Source organism: Schistocerca serialis, unplaced genomic scaffold, assembly GCF_023864345.2.
Source record: "Schistocerca serialis cubense isolate TAMUIC-IGC-003099 unplaced genomic scaffold, iqSchSeri2.2 HiC_scaffold_1417, whole genome shotgun sequence".
Taxonomy (NCBI): domain Eukaryota; kingdom Metazoa; phylum Arthropoda; class Insecta; order Orthoptera; family Acrididae; genus Schistocerca; species Schistocerca serialis.
The window spans coordinates 20,706,439-20,727,391 of NW_026047644.1; positions in this window are offsets into that span (position 1 = coordinate 20,706,439).

A 20,953-nucleotide genomic window follows, 5' to 3' on the forward strand; every position below is an offset into this window, starting at 1 on the left:
AATTTCAGTGTTTCATCGTCAATAAGAAGGTCAGAGGGACACAGTAAACCTGAAGTGAAGCATCGGAATCTATAACTAGCGTCACAGGAATGGTTCAAATCACAGTCAGTAAGAAGAGTCAGTCTTCTTGTACTTAAGTCGGCATTGTGCTTTTTTACTTGATTCCGTTGCAATTTCAGTGTTTCATCGTCAATATGAAGGTCAGAGGGATACAGTAAACCTGAAGTGAAGCACCGGAATCTGTAACTTGCGTCACAGGAATGGTTCAAAACGTACACGGTAAGATGGGTCAGTCTTCTTGTACTTAAGTCGGCATTGTGCATTTTCTATTTAATTCCGATGCTATTTCTGTGTTTCATCGTCAATAAGACGGTCAGAGGGATACAGTAAACCTGAAGTGAAGCATCGGAATCTATATCTAGTGTCACAGGAATGGTTCAAAACATAGACAGTAAGGAGAGTCAGTCTTCTTGTACTTAAGTCGGCATTGTTCCTTATGTATTTAATTCCGATGCAATATCTGTGTTTCAACGTCAATAAGAAGGTCAGAGGGGTACAGTAAACCTGAAGTAAAGCATCGGAATCTATAACTAGTGTCACAGGACGGTTCAAAACAATCAGTAAGAAGAGTCAGTCTTCTTGTACTTAAGTCGCCCTTGTCCCTTTTGTATTTAATTCCGATGCAATTTCTGTGTTTCATCGTCAATAAGAAGGTCAGAGGGATACCGTAAACCTGAAGTGAAGCATCGGAATCTATAACTAGTGTCACAGGATTGGTTCAAAACATAGACAGTAGGAAACGTCAGTCTTCTTGTACTTACGTCAGCATTTTGCCTTTTCAATTTAATTCCGATTCACTTTCTGTGTTTCATCGTCAATAAGAAGGTCTAAGCGATACAGTAAAACTGAAGTGAAGCATCGGAATCTATAACTAGGGTCACAGGATTGGTTCAAAGCATAGACAGTAGGAAGAGTCAGTCTTCATGTACTTAAGTCGGCATTGTGCCTCTTCTATTTAATTCCGATGCAAATTCTGTGTTTCATCGTCAATAAGAAGGTCAGAGGGATACAGTAAACCTGAAGTGAAGCATCGTAATCTGTAACTAGCGTCACAGGAATGGTTCAAACATAGCCAGTAAGAAGAGTCAGTCTTCTTGTACTTAAGTCGGCATTGTGCCTTTTCTATTTAAGTCCGATGTAGTTTCTGTGTTTCATCGTCAATTAGAAGGTCAAGTGATACAGTAAACCTGAAGTGAAGCATCGGAATCTATAACTAGTGTCACAGGAATGGTTCAAAACATAGTCAGTAAGAAGAGTCAGACTTCTTGTACTTAAGTCGGCATTGAACATTTTTGTATTTAAGTCGGATCCAATTTCTGTGTTTCATCGTCAAATAGAAGTTCAGAGGGATACAGTAAACCTGAAGTGAAGCATCGGAATCTATAACTAGGGTCACAGGAATGGTTCAAAACATAGACAGTAGGAAGAGTAAGTCTTCATGTACTTAAGTCGGCATTGTGTCTGTTCTATTTAATTCCGATGCAATTTCTGAGTTTCATCGTCAATAAAAAGGTCAGAGGGATACAGTAAATCTGAAGTGAAGCATCGTAATCTGTAACTAGCGTCACAGGAATGGTTCAAAACATAGACAGTAAGAAGAGTCAGTCTTCTTGTACTTAAGTTGGCATTGTGCTTTTCTATCTATTTCCGATGCTATTTCTGTGTTTCATCGTCAATAAGAAGGTCCAAGGGATACAGTAAACCTGAAGTGAATCATCGGAATCTATAAATAGTGTCACAGGAATGGTTCAAACATAGTCAGTACGAAGAGTCAGTCTTCTTGTACTTAAGTCGGCAATGTGCCTTTTGTATTTAATTACGATGCAATTTCTGTGTTTCAACGTCAATAAGAAGGTCACAGGGATACAGTGAACCTTAAGTGAAGCATCGGAATCTATAACTAGTGTCACAGGAATGGTTCAAAACATATATAGTAAGAAGGGTCAGTCTTCTTGTACTTAAGTCGGCATTGTGCCTTTTGTATTTAATTCCGATGCAATTTGTGTGTTTCATCGTCAATAAGAAAGTCCAAGGGATACAGTAAACCTGAAGTGAAGCATCGGAATCTATAACTAGTGTCACAGGAATGGTTCAAACATAGACAAAAAGAAGAGTCAGTCTTATTGTGCATAAGTCGGCATTGTGCCTTTTGTATTTAATTCGGATGCAATTTCTGTGATTCATCGTCAATAAGAAGGTCAGAGGGATACAGTAAAAATGAAGTGAAGCATCGGAATCTATAACTAGTGTCACAGGAATGGTTCAAAACAGTGACAGTAAGAAGAGTCAGTCTTCTTGTACTTAGGTCAGCATTGTGCCTTTTGTATTTAATTAAGATGCAATTTCTGTGTTTCATCGTCAATAAGAAGGTCAGAGGGATACAGTAAACCTGAAGTGAAGCATCGGAATCTATAATTAGTGTCACAGGAATGGTTCAAAACTGTCAGTAAGAAGAGACCGGCTTCTTGTACTTAAGTCGGCATTGTGCCTTTTCTATTTAATTCCGATGCAATTTCTGTGTTTCATTGTCAATAAGAACGTCCAAGGGATACAGTAAACCTGAAGTGAAGCATCATAATCTATAAATAGTGTCACAGGAACGGTTCAAAACATAGACAGCAGGAAGAGTCAGTCTTCTTGAAATTAAGTCGGCATTGTGCCTTTTCTATTTTATTGCGATGCAATTTCTGTGTTTTATCGTCAATAAGAAGGTCAGAGGGATACAGGAAACCTGAAGTGAAGCATCGGAATCTGTAACTAGCGTCACAGGAATGGTTCAAAGCATAGACAGTAAGAATAGTCAGTCTTCTTGTACTTAAGTCGGCATTGTGCCTTTTCTATTTAATTCCGATGCGATTTCTGTGTTTCATCGTCAATAAGATGGTCGAAGGGATTCAGTAAACCTGAAGTGAAGCATCGGAATCTATATCTAGTGTCACAGGAATGGTTCAAATCATAGACAGTTAGAAGAGTCAGTCTTCTTGTACTTAAGTCGGCATTGTGCCTTTTCTATTTAATTCCGATGCAATTTCTGTGTTTCATCGTCAATAAGAACGTCCAAGGGATACAGTAAACCTGTAGTGAAGCATCGGAATCTATAACTAGTGTCACAGGATTGGTTCAAATCATAGACTGTAGGAAGAGTCAGACTTCTTGTACTTAAGTTGGCATTATGCCCTTTTCAATTTAATTCCGATGCAATTACTGTGTTTCATCGTCAATAAGAAGGTCAGAGGGATACAGTAAACCTGAAGTGAAGCATCGGAATCTGTAACTAGCGTCACAGGAATGGTTCAAAACATAGTCAGTAAGAAGAGTCAGTCTTATTGTACTTAAGTCGGCATTGTGCCTTTTCAATTTAATACCGATGCAATATCTGTGTTTCATCGTCAATAAGAAGGTCAGAGGGATACAGTAAACCTGAGGTGAAGCATCGGAATCTACGAGGGCCATTCAGAAAGTAACCTCCGGTTGATTTAAAAAAATACACCAACTTAAATAAAAATATTTTAATATATACATCTTACAGCTACATCTTTGCACTATTTTTCTACATAGTTTCCATAGTGATTGAGGCACTTATCGTATCTCTTCACAAGCTTTGAAATTCCTTCTGCATAAAAATCACCCGCTTGTGAATGGAGCCAGCCTGTGACCGCATCTTTGAGCTCTTCGTCGTCATGAAACCGCTGTGACCCGAGCCATTTCTTCAAATGCATGAAAATGTGATAATCACTTGGCGCCAGGTCTGGGCTGTAAGGTGGATGGTTGATAATGTCCCACTTGAAGGACTCAAGAAGGGCCGTTGTTCTGCGAGCAGAGTGAGGACGGGCGTTATCGTGCAAAAAAAACGATACCAGAAGTCAGCATACCACGGCGTTTGTTCTGTATAGCCCGTCGTAACTTTTTTTTGTTTCACAGTACACGTCTTGATTAATGGTCGTACCACGTTCCATGAATTCAACCAATAACACCCCTTTGGCATCCCAAAACACCGTTGCCATCAGTTTTCTGGCAGAAAAATCTTGCGAGGCTTTTCTTGGTTTGGTAGGCGAATTTAAATGTGCCCACATCTTTGATTGTTCTTTTGTCTCAGGGTTCACGTACTTAATAAAGGTTTCGTCACCGGTCACGATTCTGTTTAACAATGGTTCTCCTTCGTCCTCATAACGTGACAGAAAATCTAATGCAGAGGCCATTCTTTGAGTTTTGTGGTGGTCGGTAAGAATTTTGGGCACCCATCGTGCACAGAACTTACGGTAACCCAATCTTGCTGTCAATATCTCGTACAAGAGAGTCTTAGAAGTATGTGGAAAACCAGTAGACAACTCCGACATTGAGAAACGTCGATTTTCACGAACTTTTGCATCAACTGCCTGAACGAGTTCGTCAGTCACCAATGATGGTCTACCACTCCTCTCTTCATCATGAACGTTTTCTCGTCCACTTTTAAATAAACGTACCCATTCACGGACAACTCCTACACTCATAACTCTTGGTCCATACACGGCACAAAGCTCACGATGAATAGCTGCTGCAGAATATCCTTTGGCTGTAAAAAACCTTATGACAGCACGCACTTCACATTTGGCGGGGTTTTCTATTGCAGCACACATTTCAAACTGCCACAAAAACTAAACTAGCGCTGGTACGACGTTCACTCGACCACGGCTCGAAGCCGACTGACCTGTTGAGTGCGCGAACGCACAGATGGCGTCGCTACTCCCCCCACAACCCGCACTGTGACCCATCGGAGGTTACTTTCTGAACCGCCCTCTTATAACTACTTTCACAGGAATTGTTCAAATATAGTCAGAAAGAAGAGTAAGTCTTCTTGTACTTAAGTCGGCATTGTGCCTTTTCTATTTAATTCCGATGCAATTTCTGTGTTTCATCGTCAATAAGAAGGTCAGAGGGATACAGTAAACCTGAAGTGAAGCATCGGAATGTATAACTAGCGTCACAGGAATGGTTCAAATCATAGTCAGTAAGAAGAGTCAGTCTTCTTGTACTGAAGTCGGCATTGTGCTTTTTCTATTTAATTCCGTTGCAATTTCAGTGTTTCATCGTCAATAAGAAGGTCAGAGGGATACAGTAAACCTGAAGTGAAGCACCAGAATCCGTAACTTGCGTAACAGGAATGGTTCAAAACATAGACAGTAGGAAGAGTCAGTCTTCTTGTACTTAAGTCAGCATTTTGCCTTTTCAATTTAATTCCGATTCACTTTCTGTGTTTCATCGTCAATAAGAAGGTCCAAGGGATACAGTAAACCTGAAGTGAATCATCGGAATCTATAACTAGGGTCACAGGAATGGTTCAAAACATAGACAGTAGGAAGAGTCAGTCTTGATGTACTTAAGTCAGCATTGTGCCTTTTCTATTTAATTCCGATGCAAATTCTGTGTTTCATCGTCAATAAGAAGGTCAGAGGGATAGAGTAAACCTGAAGTGAAGCACCGGAATCTGTAACTTGCGTCACAGGAATGGTTCAAAACATAGACGGTAAGATGAGTCAGTCTTCTTGTACTTAAGTCGGCATTGTGCATTTTCTATTTAATTCCGATGCAATTTCTGTGTTTCATCGTCCATAAGAAGGTCAGAGGGATACAGTAAACCTGAAGTGAAGCATCGGAATCTATATCTAGTGTCACAGGAATGGTTCAAAACATAGACAGTAAGGAGAGTCAGTCTTCTTGTACTTAAGTCGGCATTGTGCTTTTTTACTTAATTCCGATGCAATTTCAGTGTTTCATCGTCAATATGAAGGTCAGAGGGATACAGTAAACCTGAAGTGAAGCACCGGAATCTGTAACCTGCGTCACAGGAATGGTTCAAAACGTAGACGGTAAGATGGGTTAGTCTTCTTGTACTTAAGTCGGCATTGTGCATTTTCTATTTAATTCCGATGCTATTTCTGTGTTTCATCGTCAATAAGAAGGTCAGAGGGATACAGTAAACCTGAAGTGAAACATCGGAATCTATATCAAGTGTCACAGGAATGGTTCAAAACATAGACAGTAAGGAGAGTCAGTCTTCTTGTACTTAAGTCGGCATTGTTCCTTATGTATTTAATTCCGATGCAATATCTGTGTTTCAACGTCAATAAGAAGGTCAGAGGGGTACAGTAAACCTGAAGTAAAGCATCGGAATCTATAACTAGTGTCACAGGATTGGTTCAAAACATAGACAGTAGGAAACGTCAGTCTTCTTGTACTTAAGTCAGCATTTTGCCTTTTCAATTTAATTCCGATTCACTTTCTGTGTTTCATCGTCAATAAGAAGGTCTAAGGGATACAGTAAAACTGAAGTGAAGCATCGGAATCTATAACTAGGGTCACAGGATTGGATCAAAGCATAGACAGTAGGAAGAGTCAGTCTTCTTGTACTTAAGTAGGCATTGAACCTTTTGTATTTAAGTCCGATCCAATTTCTGTGTTTCATCGTCAAAAAGAAGTTCAGAGGGATACAGTAAACCTGAAGTGAAGCATCGGAATCTGTAACTAGGGTCACAGGAATGGTTCAAAACATAGACAGTAGGAAGAGTAAGTCTTCATGTACTTAAGTCGGCATTGTGTCTTTTCTATTTAATTCCGATGCAATTTCTGAGTTTCATCGTCAATAAAAAGGTCAGAGGGATACAGTAAATCTGAAGTGAAGCATCGTAATCTGTAACTAGCGTCACAGGAATGGTTCAAAACATAGACAGTAAGAAGAGTCAGTCTTCTTGTACATAAGTTGGCATTGTGCTTTTCTATCTATTTCCGATGCTATTTCTGTGTTTCATCGTCAATAAGAAGGTCCAAGGGATACAGTAAACCTGAAGTGAATCATCGGAATCTATAAATAGTGTCACAGGAATGGTTCAAACATAGTCAGTACGAAGAGTCAGTCTTCTTGTACTTAAGTCGGCAATGTGCCTTTTGTATTTAATTACGATGCAATTTCTGTGTTTCAACGTCAATAAGAAGGTCACAGGGATACAGTAAACCTTAAGTGAAGCATCGGAATCTATCACTAGTGTCACAGGAATGGTTCAAAACATAGACAGTAAGAAGGGTCAGTCTTCTTGTACTTAAGTCGGCATTGTGCCTTTTGTATTTAATTCCGATGCAATTTGTGTGTTTCATCGTCAATAAGAAAGTCCAAGGGATACAGTAAACCTGAAGTGAAGCATCGGAATCTATAACTAGTGTCACAGGAATGGTTCAAACATAGACAAAAAGAAGAGTCAGTCTTCTTGTGCTTATGTCGGCATTGTGCCTTTTCTATTTAATTCGGATGCAATTTCTGTGATTCATCGTCAATAAGAAGGTCAGAGGGATACAGTAAACCTGAAGTGAAGCATCGGAATCTATAACTAGTGTCACAGGAATGGTTCAAAACAGTGACAGTAAGAAGAGTCAGTCTTCTTGTACTTACGTCAGCATTGTGCCTTTTGCATTTAATTAAGATGCAATTTCTGTGTTTCATCGTCAATAAGAAGGTCAGAGGGATACAGTAAACCTGAAGTGAAGCATCGGAATCTATAATTAGTGTCACAGGAATGGTTCAAAACAGTCAGTAAGAAGAGACAGGCTTCTTGTACTTAAGTCGGCATTGTGCCTTTTCTATTTAATTCCGATGCAATTTCTGTGTTTCATTGTCAATAAGAACGTCCAAGGGATACAGTAAACCTGAAGTGAAGCATCATAATCTATAAATAGTGTCACAGGAACGGTTCAAAACATAGACAGCAGGAAGAGTCAGTCTTCTTGTAATTAAGTCGGCATTGTGCCTTTTCTATTTTATTGCGATGCAATTTCTGTGTTTTATCGTCAATAAGAAGGTCAGAGGGATACAGGAAACCTGAAGTGAAGCATCGTAATCTGTAACTAGCGTCACAGGAATGGTTCAAAGCATAGACAGTAAGAATAGTCAGTCTTCTTGTACTTAAGTCGGCATTTGGCCTTTTCTATTTAATTCCGATGCGATTTCTGTGTTTCATCGTCAATAAGATGGTCGAAGGGATTCAGTAAACCTGAAGTGAAGCATCGGAATCTATATCTAGTGTCACAGGAATGGTTCAAATCATAGACAGTAAGAAGAGTCAGTCTTCTTGCACTTAAGTCGGCATTGTGCCTTTTCTATTTAATTCCGATGCAATTTCTGTGTTTCATCGTCAATAAGAACGTCCAAGGGATACAGTAAACCTGTAGTGAAGCATCGGAATCTATAACTAGTGTCACAGGAATGGTTCAAAACATAGACAGTAGGAAGAGTCAGTCTTCTTGTACTTAAGTCGGCATTGTGCCTTTTCTATTTAATTCCGATGCAATTTCTGTGTTTCATCGTCAATAAGAAGGTCCAAGGGATACAGTAAATCTGAAGTGAAGCATCGGAATCTATATATAGTGTCACAGGAATGGTTCAAACATAGACAAAAAGAAGAGACAGTCTTCTTGTTCTTAAGTCGGCATTGTGCCTTTTGTATTGAATCCCGATGCAATTTCTGTGATTCATCGTAAATAAGAAGGTCAGAGGGATAGAGTAAACCCGAAGTGAAGCATCGGAATCAATAACTAGTGGCACAGAATTGGTTCAAAAATGTCAGTAAGAAGAGTCAGTCTTCTTGTACTTTAGTCGGCATTGTGCCTTTTGTATTTAATTCCGATGCAATTTCTTTGTTTAATCGTCAATAAGAAGGTCCAGGGGATACAGTAAATCTGAAGTGAAGCATCGGAATCTATAACTAGTGTCACAGGATTGGTTCAAATCATAGACAGTAAGAAGAGTCAGACTTCTTGTACTTAAGTTGGCATTATGCCCTTTTCAATTTAATTCCGATGCAATTACTGTGTTTCATCGTCAATAAGAAGGTCAGAGGGATACAGTAAACCTGAAGTGAAGCATCGGAATCTGTAACTAGCGTCACAGGAATGGTTCAAAACATAGTCAGTAAGAAGAGTCAGTCTTATTGTACTTAAGTCGGCATTGTGCCTTTTCAATTTAATACCGATGCAATATCTGTGTTTCATCGTCAATAAGAAGGTCAGAGGGATGCAGTAAAGCTGAGGTGAAGCATCGGATAACTACTTTCACAGGAATTGTTCAAATATAGTCAGAAAGGAGAGTAAGTCTTCTTGTACTTAAGTCGGCATTGTGCCTTTTCTATTTAATTCCGATGCAATTTCTGTGTTTCATCGTCAATAAGAAGGTCAGAGGGATACAGTAAACCTGACGTGAAGCATCGGAATGTATAACTAGCGTCACAGGAATGGTTCAAATCATAGTCAGTAAGAAGAGTCAGTCTTCTTGTACTGAAGTCGGCATTGTGCTTTTTCTATTTAATTCCGTTGCAATTTCAGTGTTTCATCGTCAATAAGAAGGTAAGAGGGATACAGTAAACCTGAAGTGAAGCACCAGAATCCGTAACTTGCGTAACAGGAATGGTTCAAAACATAGACAGTAGGAAGAGTCAGTCTTCTTGTACTTAAGTCAGCACTTTGCCTTTTCAATTTAATTCCGATTCACTTTCTGTGTTTCATCGTCAATAAGAAGGTCCAAGGGATACAGTAAACCTGAAGTGAATCATCGGAATCTATAACTAGGGTCACAGGAATGGTTCAAAACATAGACAGTAGGAAGAGTCAGTCTTGATGTACTTAAGTCAGCATTGTGCCTTTTCTATTTAATTCCGATGCAAATTCTGTGTTTCATCGTCAATAAGAAGGTCAGAGGGATAGAGTAAACCTGAAGTGAAGCACCGGAATCTGTAACTTGCGTCACAGGAATGGTTCAAAACATAGACGGTAAGATGAGTCAGTCTTCTTGTACTTAAGTCGGCATTGTGCATTTTCTATTTAATTCCGATGCAATTTCTGTGTTTCATCGTCCATAAGAAGGTCAGAGGGATACAGTAAACCTGAAGTGAAGCATCGGAATCTATATCTAGTGTCACAGGAATGGTTCAAAACATAGACAGTAAGGAGAGTCAGTCTTCTTGTACTTAAGTCGGCATTGTGCTTTTTTACTTAATTCCGTTGCAATTTCAGTGTTTCATCGTCAATATGAAGGTCAGAGGGATACAGTAAACCTGAAGTGAAGCACCGGAATCTGTAACCTGCGTCACAGGAATGGTTCAAAACGTAGACGGTAAGATGGGTTAGTCTTCTTGTACTTAAGTCGGCATTGTGCATTTTCTATTTAATTCCGATGCTATTTCTGTGTTTCATCGTCAATAAGAAGGTCAGAGGGATACAGAAAACCTGAAGTGAAACATCGGAATCTATATCTAGTGTCACAGGAATGGTTCAAAACATAGACAGTAAGGAGAGTCAGTCTTCTTGTACTTAAGTCGGCATTGTTCCTTATGTATTTAATTCCGATGCAATATCTGTGTTTCAACGTCAATAAGAAGGTCAGAGGGGTACAGTAAACCTGAAGTAAAGCATCGGAATCTATAACTAGTGTCACAGGATTGGTTCAAAACATAGACAGTAGGAAACGTCAGTCTTCTTGTACTTAAGTCAGCATTTTGCCTTTTCAATTTAATTCCGATTCACTTTCTGTGTTTCATCGTCAATAAGAAGGTCTAAGGGATACAGTAAAACTGAAGTGAAGCATCGGAATCTATAACTAGGGTCACAGGATTGGATCAAAGCATAGACAGTAGGAAGAGTCAGTCTTCTTGTACTTAAGTAGGCATTGAACCTTTTGTATTTAAGTCCGATCCAATTTCTGTGTTTCATCGTCAAAAAGAAGTTCAGAGGGATACAGTAAACCTGAAGTGAAGCATCGGAATCTATAACTAGGGTCACAGGAATGGTTCAAAACATAGACAGTAGGAAGAGTAAGTCTTCATGTACTTAAGTCGGCATTGTGTCTTTTCTATTTAATTCCGATGCAATTTCTGAGTTTCATCGTCAATAAAAAGGTCGGAGGGATACAGTAAATCTGAAGTGAAGCATCGTAATCTGTAACTAGCGTCACAGGAATGGTTCAAAACATAGACAGTAAGAAGAGTCAGTCTTCTTGTACATAAGTTGGCATTGTGCTTTTCTATCTATTTCCGATGCTATTTCTGTGTTTCATCGTCAATAAGAAGGTCCAAGGGATACAGTAAACCTGAAGTGAATCATCGGAATCTATAAATAGTGTCACAGGAATGGTTCAAACATAGTCAGTACGAAGAGTCAGTCTTCTTGTACTTAAGTCGGCAATGTGCCTTTTGTATTTAATTACGATGCAATTTCTGTGTTTCAACGTCAATAAGAAGGTCACAGGGATACAGTAAACCTTAAGTGAAGCATCGGAATCTATCACTAGTGTCACAGGAATGGTTCAAAACATAGACAGTAAGAAGGGTCAGTCTTCTTGTACTTAAGTCGGCATTGTGCCTTTTGTATTTAATTCCGATGCAATTTGTGTGTTTCATCGTCAATAAGAAAGTCCAAGGGATACAGTAAACCTGAAGTGAAGCATCGGAATCTATAACTAGTGTCACAGGAATGGTTCAAACATAGACAAAAAGAAGAGTCAGTCTTCTTGTGCTTAAGTCGGCATTGTGCCTTTTCTATTTAATTCGGATGCAATTTCTGTGATTCATCGTCAATAAGAAGGTCAGAGGGATACAGTAAACCTGAAGTGAAGCATCGGAATCTATAACTAGTGTCACAGGAATGGTTCAAAACAGTGACAGTAAGAAGAGTCAGTCTTCTTGTACTTACGTCAGCATTGTGCCTTTTGTATTTAATTAAGATGCAATTTCTGTGTTTCATCGTCAATAAGAAGGTCAGAGGGATACAGTAAACCTGAAGTGAAGCATCGGAATCTATAATTAGTGTCACAGGAATGGTTCAAAACAGTCAGTAAGAAGAGACAGGCTTCTTGTACTTAAGTCGGCATTGTGCCTTTTCTATTTAATTCCGATGCAATTTCTGTGTTTCATTGTCAATAAGAACGTCCAAGGGATACAGTAAACCTGAAGTGAAGCATCATAATCTATAAATAGTGTCACAGGAACGGTTCAAAACATAGACAGCAGGAAGAGTCAGTCTTCTTGTAATTAAGTCGGCATTGTGCCTTTTCTATTTTATTGCGATGCAATTTCTGTGTTTTATCGTCAATAAGAAGGTCAAAGGGATACAGGAAACCTGAAGTGAAGCATCGTAATCTGTAACTAGCGTCACAGGAATGGTTCAAAGCATAGACAGTAAGAATAGTCAGTCTTCTTGTACTTAAGTCGGCATTTGGCCTTTTCTATTTAATTCCGATGCGATTTCTGTGTTTCATCGTCAATAAGATGGTCGAAGGGATTCAGTAAACCTGAAGTGAAGCATCGGAATCTATATCTAGTGTCACAGGAATGGTTCAAATCATAGACAGTAAGAAGAGTCAGTCTTCTTGCACTTAAGTCGGCATTGTGCCTTTTCTATTTAATTCCGATGCAATTTCTGTGTTTCATCGTCAATAAGAACGTCCAAGGGATACAGTAAACCTGTAGTGAAGCATCGGAATCTATAACTAGTGTCACAGGAATGGTTCAAAACATAGACAGTAGGAAGAGTCAGTCTTCTTGTACTTAAGTCGGCATTGTGCCTTTTCCATTTAATTCCGATGCAATTTCTGTGTTTCATCGTCAATAAGAAGGTCCAAGGGATACAGTAAATCTGAAGGGAAGCATCGGAATCTATATATAGTGTCACAGGAATGGTTCAAAACATAGACAAAAAGAAGAGACAGTCTTCTTGTTCTTAAGTCGGCATTGTGCCTTTTGTATTGAATCCCGATGCAATTTCTGTGATTCATCGTAAATAAGAAGGTCAGAGGGATAGAGTAAACCCGAAGTGAAGCATCGGAATCAATAACTAGTGGCACAGAATTGGTTCAAAAATGTCAGTAAGAAGAGTCAGTCTTCTTGTACTTTAGTCGGCATTGTGCCTTTTGTATTTAATTCCGATGCAATTTCTTTGTTTAATCGTCAATAAGAAGGTCCAGGGGATACAGTAAATCTGAAGTGAAGCATCGGAATCTATAACTAGTGTCACAGGATTGGTTCAAATCATAGACAGTAAGAAGAGTCAGACTTCTTGTACTTAAGTTGGCATTATGCCCTTTTCAATTTAATTCCGATGCAATTACTGTGTTTCATCGTCAATAAGAAGTTCAGAGGGATACAGTAAACCTGAAGTGAAGCATCGGAATCTGTAACTAGCGTCACAGGAATGGTTCAAAACATAGTCAGTAAGAAGAGTCAGTCTTATTGTACTTAAGTCGGCATTGTGCCTTTTCAATTTAATACCGATGCAATATCTGTGTTTCATCGTCAATAAGGTCAGAGGGATGCAGTAAACCTGAGGTGAAGCATCGGAATCTACGAGGGCCATTCAGAAAGTAACCTCCGGTTGATTTAAAAAAATACACCAACTTAAATAAAAATATTTTAATATATACATCTTACAGCTACATCTTTGCACTATTTTTCTACATAGTTTCCATAGCGATTGAGGCACTTATCGTATCTCTTCACAAGCTTTGAAATTCCTTCTGCATAAAAATCACCCGCTTGTGAATGGAGCCAGCCTGTGACCGCATCTTTGAGCTCTTCGTCGTCATGAAACCGCTGTGACCCGAGCCATTTCTTCAAATGCATGAAAATATGATAATCACTTGGCGCCAGGTCTAGGCTGTAAGGTGGATGGTTGATAATGTCCCACTTGAAGGACTCAAGAAGGGCCGTTGTTCTGCGAGCAGAGTGAGGACGGGCGTTATCGTGCAAAAAAAACGATACCAGAAGTCAGCATACCACGGCGTTTGTTCTGTATAGCCCGTCGTAACTTTTTTTTGTTTCACAGTACACGTCTTGATTAATGGTCGTACCACGTTCCATGAATTCAACCAATAACACCCCTTTGGCATCCCAAAACACCGTTGCCATCAGTTTTCTGGCAGAAAAATCTTGCGAGGCTTTTCTTGGTTTGGTAGGCGAATTTAAATGTGCCCACATCTTTGATTGTTATTTTGTCTCAGGGTTCACGTACTTAATAAAGGTTTCGTCACCGGTCACGATTCTGTTTAACAATGGTTCTCCTTCGTCCTCATAACGTGACAGAAAATCTAATGCAGAGGCCATTCTTTGAGTTTTGTGGTGGTCGGTAAGAATTTTGGGCACCCATCGTGCACAGAACTTACGGTAACCCAATCTTGCTGTCAATATCTCGTACAAGAGAGTCTTAGAAGTATGTGGAAAACCAGTAGACAACTCCGACATTGAGAAACGTCGATTTTCACGAACTTTTGCATCAACTGCCTGAACGAGTTCGTCAGTCACCAATGATGGTCTACCACTCCTCTCTTCATCATGAACGTTTTCTCGTCCACTTTTAAATAAACGTACCCATTCACGGACAACTCCTACACTCATAACTCTTGGTCCATACACGGCACAAAGCTCACGATGAATAGCTGCTGCAGAATATCCTTTGGCTGTAAAAAACCTTATGACAGCACGCACTTCACATTTGGCGGGGTTTTCTATTGCAGCACACATTTCAAACTGCCACAAAAACTAAACTAGCGCTGGTACGACGTTCACTCGACCACGGCTTGAAGCCGACTGACCTGTTGAGTGCGCGAACGCACAGATGGCGTCGCTACTCCCCCCACAACCCGCACTGTGACCCATCGGAGGTTACTTTCTGAACCGCCCTCGTATAACTACTTTCACAGGAATTGTTCAAATATAGTCAGAAAGAAGAGTCAGTCTTCTTATACTTAAGTCGGCATTGTGCCTTTTCTATTTAATTCCGATGCAATTTCTGTGTTTCATCGTCAATAAGAAGGTCAGAGGGATACAGTAAACCTGAAGTGAAGCATCGGAATGTATAACTAGCGTCACAGGAATGGTTCAAATCATAGTCAGTAAGAAGAGTCAGTCTTCTTGTACTGAAGTCGGCATTGTGCTTCTTCTATTTAATTCCGTTCCAATTTCAGTGTTTCATCGTCAATAAGAAGGTCAGAGGGATACAGTAAACCTGAAGTGAAGCACCGGAATCTGTAACTTGCGTCACAGGAATGGTTCAAAACATAGACAGTAGGAAGAGTCAGTCTTCTTGTACTTAAGTCAGCATTTTGCCTTTTCAATTTAATTCCGATTTACTTTCTGTGTTTCATCGTCAATAAGAAGGTCCAAGGGATACAGTAAACCTGAAGTGAATCATCGGAATCTATAACTAGGGTCACAGGAATGGTTCAAAACATAGACAGTAGGAAGAGTCAGTCTTGATGTACTTAAGTCAGCATTGTGCCTTTTCTATTTAATTCCGATGCAAATTCTGTGTTTCATCGTCAATAAGAAGGTCAGAGGGATAGAGTAAACCTGAAGTGAAGCACCGGAATCTGTAACTTGCGTCACAGGAATGGTTCAAAACATAGACGGTAAGATGAGTCAGTCTTCTTGTACTTAAGTCGGCATTGTGAATTTTCTATTTAATTCCGATGCAATTTCTGTGTTTCATCGTCCATAAGAAGGTCAGAGGGATACAGTAAACCTGAAGTGAAGCATCGGAATCTATATCTAGTGTCACAGGAATGGTTCAAAACATAGACAGTAAGGAGAGTCAGTCTTCTTGTACTTAAGTCGGCATTGTGCTTTTTTACTTAATTCCGTTGCAATTTCAGTGTTTCATCGTCAATATGAAGGTCAGAGGGATACAGTAAACCTGAAGTGAAGCACCGGAATCTGTAACTTGCGTCACAGGAATGGTTCAAAACGTAGACGGTAAGATGGGTCAGTCTTCTTGTACTTAAGTCGGCATTGTGCATTTTCTATTTAATTCCGATGCTATTTCTGTGTTTCATCGTCAATAAGAAGGTCAGAGGGATACAGTAAACCTGAAGTGAAACATCGTAATCTATATCTAGTGTCACAGGAATGGTTCAAAACATAGACAGTAAGGAGAGTCAGTCTTCTTGTACTTAAGTCGGCATTGTTCCTTATGTATTTAATTCCGATGCAATATCTGTGTTTCAACGTCAATAAGAAGGTCAGAGGGGTACAGTAAACCTGAAGTAAAGCATCGGAATCTATAACTAGTGTCACAGGACGGTTCAAAACAGTCAGTAAGAAGAGTCAGTCTTCTTGTACTTAAGTCGCCATTGTCCCTTTTGTATTTAATTCCGATGCAATTTCTGTGTTTCATCGTCAATAAGAAGGTCAGAGGGATACCGTAAACCTGAAGTGAAGCATCGGAATCTATAACTAGTGTCACAGGATTGGTTCAAAACATAGACAGTAGGAAACGTCAGTCTTCTTGTACTTAAGTCAGCATTTTGCCTTTTCAATTTAATTCCGATTCACTTTCTGTGTTTCATCGTCAATAAGAAGGTCTAAGGGATACAGTAAATCTGAAGTGAAGCATCGGAATCTGTAACTAGGGTCACAGGATTGGTTCAAAGCATAGACAGTAGGAAGAGTCAGTCTTCATGTACTTAAGTCGGCATTGTGCCTTTTCTATTTAATTCCGTTGCAAATTCTGTGTTTCATCGTCAATAAGAAGGTCAGAGGGATACAGTAAACCTGAAGTGAAGCATCGTAATCTGTAACTAGAGTCACAGGAATGGTTCAAACATAGCCAGTAAGAAGAGTCAGTCTTCTTGTACTTAAGTCGGCATTGTGCCTTTTCTATTTAAGACCGATGTAGTTTCTGTGTTTCATCGTCAATTAGAAGGTCAAGGGATACAGTAAACCTGAAGTGAAGCATCGGAATCTATAACTAGTGTCACAGGAATGGTTCAAAACATAGTCAGTAAGAAGAGTCAGTCTTCTTGTACTTAAGTCGGCATTGAACCTTTTGTATTTAAGTCCGATCCAATTACTGTGTTTCATCGTCAAAAAAAAGTTCAGAGGGATACAGTAAACCTGAAGTGAAGCATCGGAATCTATAACTAGGGTCACAGGAATGGTTCAAAACATAGACAGTAGGAAGAGTAAGTCTTCATGTACTTTAGTCGGCATTGTGTCTTTTCTATTTAATTCCGATGCAATTTCTGAGTTTCATCGTCAATAAAAAGGTCAGAGGGATACAGTAAATCTGAAGTGAAGCATCGTAATCTGTAACTAGCGTCACAGGAATGGTTCAAAACATAGACAGTAAGAAGAGTCAGCCTTCTCGTACTTAAGTTGGCATTGTGCTTTTCTATCTATTTCCGATGCTATTTCTGTGTTTCATCGTCAATAAGAAGGTCCAAGGGATACAGTAAACCTGAAGTGAATCATCGGAATCTATAACTAGTGTCACAGGAATGGTTGAAATCATAGACAGTAAGAAGGGTCAGTCTTCTTGTACTTAAGTCGGCATTGTGCCTTTTGTATTTAATTCCGATGCAATTTGTGTGTTTCATCGTCAATAAGAAAGTCCAAGGGATATTGTAAACCTGAAGTGAAGCATCGGAATCTATAACTAGTGTCACAGGAATGGTTCAAACATAGACAAAAAGAAGAGTCAGTCTTCTTGTGCTTAAGTCGGCATTGCGCCTTTTGTATTTAATTCGGATGCAATTTCTGTGATTCATCGTCAATAAGAAGGTCAGAGGGATACAGTAAACCTGAAGTGAAGCATCGGAATCTATAACTAGTGTCACAGGAATGGTTCAAAACAGTGACAGTAAGAAGAGTCAGTCTTCTTGTACTTACGTCAGCATTGTGCCTTTTGTATTTAATTAAGATGCAATTTCTGTGTTTCATCGTCAATAAGAAGGTCAGAGGGATACAGTAAACCTGAAGTGAAGCACCGGAATCTATAATTAGTGTCACAGGAATGGTTCAAAACAGTCAGTAAGAAGAGACAGGCTTCTTGTACTTAAGTCGGCATTGTGCCTTTTCTATTTAATTCCGATGCAATTTCTGTGTTTCATTGTCAATAAGAACGTCCAAGGGATACAGTAAACCTGAAGTGAAGCATCATAATCTATAAATAGTGTCACAGGAACGGTTCAAAACATAGACAGCAGGAAGAGTCAGTCTTCTTGTAATTAAGTCGGCATTGTGCCTTTTCTATTTAAATGCGATGCAATTTCTGTGTTTTATCGTCAATAAGAAGGTCAGAGGGATACAGGAAACCTGAAGTGAAGCATCGGAATCTGTAAGTAGCGTCACAGGAATGGTTCAAAGCATAGACAGTAGAATAGTCAGTCTTCTTGAACTTAAGTCGGCATTGTGCCTTTTCTATTTAATTCTGATGCGATTTCTGTGTTTCATCGTCAATAAGATGGTCGAAGGGACTCAGTAAACCTGAAGTGAAGCATCGGAATCTATATCTAGTGTCACAGGAATGGTTCAAATCATAGACAGTAAGAAGAGTCAGTCTTCTTGTACTTAAGTCGGCATTGTGCCTTTTCTATTTAATTCCGATGCAATTTCTGTGTTTCATCGTCAATAAGAACGTCCAAGGGATACAGTAAACCTGTAGTGAAGCATCGGAATCCATAACTAGTGTCACAGGAATGGTTCAAAACATAGACAGTAGGAAGAGTCAGTCTTCTTGTACTTAAGTCGGCATTGTGCCTTTTCTATTTAATTCCGATGCAATTTCTGTGTTTCATCGTCAATAAGAAGGTCCAAGGGATACAGTAAATCTGAAGTGAAGCATCGGAATCTATATATAGTGTCACAGGAATGGTTCAAAACATAGACAAAATGAAGAGACAGTCTTCTTGTTCGTAAGTCGGCATTGTGCCTTTTGTATTGAATCCCGATGCAATTTCTGTGATTCATCGTAAATAAGAAGGTCAGAGGGATAGAGTAAACCCGAAGTGAAGCATCGGAATCAATAACTAGTGGCACAGGATTGGTTCAAAAATGTCAGTAAGAAGAGTCAGTCTTCTTGTACTTTAGTCGGCATTGTGCCTTTTGTATTTAATTCCGATGCAATTTCTTTGTTTAATCGTCAATAAGAAGGTCCAGGGGATACAGTAAATCTGAAGTGAAGCATCGGAATCTATAACTAGTGTCACAGGAATGGTTCAAATCATAGACAGTAAGAAGAATCAGACTTCTTGTACTTAAGTTGGCATTATGCCCTTTTCAATTTAATTCCGATGCAATTACTGTGTTTCATCGTCAATAAGAAGGTCAGAGGGATACAGTAAACCTGAAGTGAAGCATCGGAATCTGTAACTAGCGTCACAGGAATGGTTCAAAACATAGTCGGTAAGCAGAGTCAGTCTTATTGTACTTAAGTCGGCATTGTGCCTTTTCAATTTAATACCGATGCAATATCTGTGTTTCATCGTCAATAAGAAGGTCAGAGGGATACAGTAAACCTGAGGTGAAGCATCGGAATCTACTCCTATAACTACTTTCACAGGAATTGTTCAAATATAGTCAGAAAGAAGAGTCAGTCTTCTTGTACTTAAGTCGGCATTGTGCCTTTTCTATTTAATTCCGATGCAATTTCTGTGTTTCATCGTCAATAAGAAGGTCAGAGGGATACAGTAAACCTGAAGTGAAGCATCGGAATGTATAACTAGCGTCACAGGAATGGTTCAAATCATAGTCAGTAAGAAGAGTCAGTCTTCTTGTACTGAAGTCGGCATTGTGCCTTTTCTATTTAATTCCGTTGCAATTTCAGTGTTTCATCGTCAATAAGAAGGTCAGAGGGATACAGTAAACCTGAAGTGAAGCACCGGAATCTGTAACTTGCGTCACAGGAATGGTTCAAAACATAGACAGTAGGAAGAGTCAGTCTTCTTGTACTTAAGTCAGCATTTTGCCTTTTCAATTTAATTCCGATTCACTTTCTGTGTTTCATCGTCAATAAGAAGGTCCAAGGGATACAGTAAACCTGAAGTGAATCATCGGAATCTATAACTAGGGTCACAGGAATGGTTCAAAACATAGACAGTAGGAAGAGTCAGTCTTGATGTACTTAAGTCGGCATTGTGCCTTTTCTATTTAATTCCGATGCAAATTCTGTGTTTCATCGTCAATAAGAAGGTCAGAGGGATAGAGTAAACCTGAAGTGAAGCACCGGAATCTGTAACTTGCGTCACAGGAATGGTTCAAAACATAGACGGAAAGATGAGTCAGTCTTCTTGTACTTAAGTCGGCATTGTGCATTTTCTATTTAATTCCGATGCAATTTCTGTGTTTCATCGTCCATAAGAAGGTCAGAGGGATACAGTAAACCTGAAGTGAAGCATCGGAATCTATATCTAGTGTCACAGGAATGGTTCAAAACATAGACAGTAAGGAGAGTCAGTCTTCTTGTACTTAAGTCGGCATTGTTCCTTTTGTATTTAATTCCGATGCAATATCTGTGTTTCAACGTCAATAAGAAGGTCAGAGGGGTACAGTAAACCTGAAGTGAAGCATCGGAATCTATAACTAGTGTCACAGGACGGTTCAAAACAGTCAGTAAGAAGAGTCAGTCTTCTTGTACTTAAGTCGGCATTGTCCCTTTTGTATGTAATTCCGATGCAATTTCTGTGTTTCATCGTCTATAAGAAGGTCAGAGGGATACAGTAAACCTGAAGTGAAGCATCGGAATCTATAACAATTGTCACAGGATTGGTTCAAAAGATAGACAGTAGGAAGAGTCAGTCTTCTTGTACTTAAGTCAGCATTTTGCCTTTTCAATTTAATTCCGATTCACTTTCTGTGTTTCATCGTCAATAAGAAGGTCCAAGGGATACAGTAAACCTGAAGTGAAGCATCGGAATCTATAACTAGGGTCACACGAATGGTTCAAAACATAGACAGTAAGAAGTGTCAGTCTTCTTGTACTTAAGTTGGCATTGTGCCTTTTCTATTTGATTCCGAGGCAATTTCTGTGTTTCATCGTCAATAAGAAGGTCAGAGGGATACAGTAAACCTGAAGTGAAGCATCGGAATCTATAACTAGTGTCACAGGAATG